The following is a 4392-nucleotide window of genomic DNA, read 5'->3' as shown; positions in this document are numbered from 1 at the left end:
AATTTATGATTAGATACGAGCGAATTGGCGGTGGAATCAAGGGGTAAAGCTATAATTGAGACTTGAGTTGTGTTCAAGGCATCGAGGTAAGTGTTTGGTCTAACCTTAGCTTGAGGGATTAGGAGTTGAGTCATATTTTCTATGTGGTTTTCGTTGTGTACGACGTATAGGCATGGTGACGAGTATCTATACGTTGGTGTCTAGCATGACCGTGAGTCTTTAAATTGTGAATATCTTGACTTCGTGGTATCTTTCATGCCTTGGTGATGGTTTATATTTGTTGTGAAAATCTTGTGGAAGGAAATTGTGACCTTTGAACATCGAGGAGCATTGGCTCAAGTTATATTACAAATTGTGAAAGTATATGAGATGATTGAACCCTTTGGAGCACTAGCTCAAGTGGTAAAGTGAGATGTGAAATAAAAGTGAAAGAAAAAGAAAGAGTTATTAAATCGTTTCCTTGCCGGGATATTGTTGTTTGTTGATTATCTCCCTTGCCGGGATGTTGAGATTATTGATGTTGTTCCCTAGCCGGGATTTAATTCTTTAATTACGTTCCCTTGCCGGGATTTCTATCATTATTTTGTTTATTTTCGTGCCCCTTTGTTTGTGATTGTTGTTTGGGTGAGGAAGAGTGTTAAAGCACGAAGGGTGATGCCGCGTATTGTTTGCTATTGTGAGGAAAGAGTGTAAAGCACGAAGGGTGATGTCGTGCCGCACGATGTACCATTCCGTGCCAATTCTATTGATTATATGTGAGGAAAGAGAGTAAAAACACGAAGGTTGATGCCGTGCACATTTTATCATATAATTGCTTTGGTGAGGAAAGAGAGTAAAAGCACGAAGGGTGATGCCGTGCACGTTTTTTTTATTATATCATTGCTTGGTGAGGACGAGAGTAAAAGCACGAAGGGTGATGCCGTGCACTTATTGATTCTTGATTCTTGTTGACATTTTAGTTATGTTGTTCCTTCCCTACTTGATGCTTTATTTGGAACAGTTATCTCCCCCGCAGCATGTTTCCCCCTACCATCTTTACTTGTTTATTTCTGCTTTATTTTCCGATGTATATTGTATAACTGCACAGGTTTATTTGGTAGTCTGGTCCTAGCCTCGTCACTACTTCGCCGGGGTTAAGCTAGGCACTTACCAGCACATGGGGTCGGTTGTGCTAATACTACACTCTACATTGTGTGCAGATCCAGGAGCAGCTTTCGGGCAGTAGTTGGGGGGCTTCCTTCAGTCCACTCGGAGACCCAAGGTAGACCTGCAGGCGTCCGCAGGCCCTGGCGTCTCCCTCTATCTCTATTCCCTGTTTAATTTTCTTTATTCAGAAACAGTTTATTGTATTTTCTTCATACCTTTTATGTAGTGACTCTTAGACAGTCTGTGACACTGTGACACCAGATTTTGGGTATATGAGGTTTTAAAAGCTGTAATAGTCGTAGTCTTAAGATATATAATTGTTGACTTTCACTTATTTATTTAACATTTCGCTGTTATCATATTATCGTCTGGTATTTTGTTAATAAGAAGCAATATGGAAATGTAGCAGGTAGTTAAGGTTTGGCTTGCCTAGCTCCCATTTGTAGGCGCCATCACGACTCCCGAGGGTGGAAAATTCGGGTCGTGACAAAGTCGCACAAATATTTTAAATAGTCTTGGCATGGGTCTACTTTTGAAGAAAGGTGTCAATAGTTCTTAGATTGAGTTCTAAGTGTTGGTATAAGCCATTGTCATTGGTATGATGCTTAAGTATATTTTGAAAATGTGTTTCTTTCCATTGTGCTTAATTTTGAAAGTTGATCGAGGACGAGCAAGAGTTTAAGTGTGGGGTATTGATAAACGGCTAAAAATGTATATTTTTTGGTGTACTTTCGTCTCATAACATGTTTGTTCACGGACGGTTATATGATTTTTTGTATTTAATTATGCTCATTACGTGCATTCTTATGTGTAGGAGCAAGTTGGACGAAAGATGAGCAAAAAAAGTTGATTTGGACCAAAAGGCAAGAGAAGTACTTCGCTCGTTCACTCTCGCGTGCACATGAGAGAGTGAACGAGCTAGCTAAGGAAAATATTGAGGAAAAAACATCGAAGTATGGCAAAAAGGCATGGAAGTGCACGAGAGAAAAAGAAAAAGAGAACTTTGCTCGTTCACTCTCGCATGCGCACGAGAGAGTGAACGAGCTAACCTAATAGGGTTGTTTCGAAGTGGGCTTGTATTATTTTTGCACCATGCTAACCCTATCCCATGTAAATAGTCCTTAAACTTACTTTTGAGAGGGAGGACCGGAGGGGGAGACGTTTTTGGAGACAAAAGGGGGAAATTTTTAGAGAGGATTATCGACCAAAGGAGGCAAGAATACACTAGGAGCAGGGCAGAGAATTCTTCTACGAGTTTTTCACTTTCTTCTTCCTATTTTCACTATTGGTTATGAATTCTAGTATTGTAGTTTAGTATACTATAATGAATAACTAATTCGTTATCTGGGGTTTTGATGGAACTTTTTTTAGGATGAATTCTTAATACGTTTTTATATAATTGAGTCTTTAGATTTCTCTACTTGTTCAACTACGTGTTTATTGTCGTTGATTGAATGGCCATCAATTGACTGTGCCTATTTAGTGTGTATAATGCTAGATATAGAGTACGCATTTAGGTAGTTGTTAAACAACATCACTCCTAACGTATATGAGAGATCAATACGGAGAGTTTAAAGGCGGGATTAGAGATAACGAAACCTTAGTGCGATCTTAGTGAGCGGTGAATTAGTGTCAGCTAGCGCAGTTCTAGAGAATACGTCTAGTAAATTGTGGTAGTTGCTCGAGAGAGAGCTACGACGCCCAAAGTACTCACGATCGGTAGAGAATACTTAGGCAAAATTATACAGGACGTAGCGGGAAAGATTCCGACAATTGGGGAAATCATAACTCTAGACCTCCTTAATCTTGTCTCCACCCCTTAGTATCTTTAGTTGTTAGTTCACTCCTTTAATTTGTTAGTTAATTAGTTTAACATAAGAATGTTTATATTTATAACTTAGGAATTGTTCGAGCTTGTCTTCTTAGTGATAGTCAACAGTTGTAGTTAAACCTTAATTCTCTGTGGGATTCGACTCCGGACTCTTAGACCAGATTATATTTGCAGCGATCGCTTTTCCTTTTTAGGACTAGAGTTGGACATGATCAAACACAATTGATTATCATGTTAATTTATTGTGTCGTAGTAAGTCTTAAAGAAACTTATTCAGTTTCCAAAGTATATGCGAAAGTAGTTGATTATATTGAGACTATAAATAAAGGAAAGATTTAATATCTTCTATTACTACAACTTGTAGCAGGGTAATATGTATGTGAAAAGCTACCCGCTTTATTCTCCAGTTTGTACTACATAAATAAAAGAATGCCACAATAAAGTAAGAGTTTATTGATATTAAAAAAAAGCATATCATAATAAACTTGGAGTTTATTGTTAATTGCACACGTCATGGTATAAATCTAAAGTTTTTCAATATTGATAATTTATCCAGTTGGCATAATTGATTTAGCCATATTAATTTAAGTATGATGTGCAAAATAAAAGAGAATTCACATGGGTAAATATTAAAGAACTAGAAAGTTCTTTAAGAATTCTCTTACATTGCTTGTTCTTATTAATTAATAGACCAATTAAAATTCGGATTGTATCCCATGAATGCTGGAAATATCAAAGGTGAATCTGGGCACATTCACCTATCATGTATACCACATAAGATGCATCTATGAGATGATTACATGTGCGATTATTATTAACCCGCAACCTGGTGTTTGCGAGGTAACTTGCTCAATAATTTAATTTAGAGCATAATTTATAATTTTTTATTCAAGATATTTCATCTTGATAAATTGGTTTACATCACAGTTGATTTAGCAAAATAATTTATTGAGTGCCTCCACTTAATAGCTAAATTGTTGCTTATGAGAACAAAGTTATCGATATCAGTTTGATATAGGTTATATACAAAAGTATATTACATTCTCCCCTCACAAGTGGTTCAGGGTCAGGAACCAAATAATTTCATCTTATTATTATTGATGTGCGGTGTATATTTTGATTAACACCATAACGCATAAATGTGAGTTTTCAAAGTTGAGGGAGCAATTTAGTTTTTTCTAACATGAGGGGGAGACAGGATAAACAGTTCAGAAAAAGTTACGTGGAATGAATTATCATTTGTACATCTAGATCTTCGAATAAAACAATATGAACTTGAACTTCATAAAAAGATAATTCATCTACAATATATTGTAAAGCAAGTCAGACGCATTTGCTGACAAAAGAAACTAACTATATTCTCACTGCAAATGGTCACATTAGAATAAGTCCTAAAAGGACAAAATCTATGGTAT

Source organism: Nicotiana attenuata, chromosome 3, assembly GCF_001879085.1.
Source record: "Nicotiana attenuata strain UT chromosome 3, NIATTr2, whole genome shotgun sequence".
NCBI lineage: Eukaryota > Viridiplantae > Streptophyta > Magnoliopsida > Solanales > Solanaceae > Nicotiana > Nicotiana attenuata.
Note: the sequence above shows the minus strand (reverse complement) of the source record.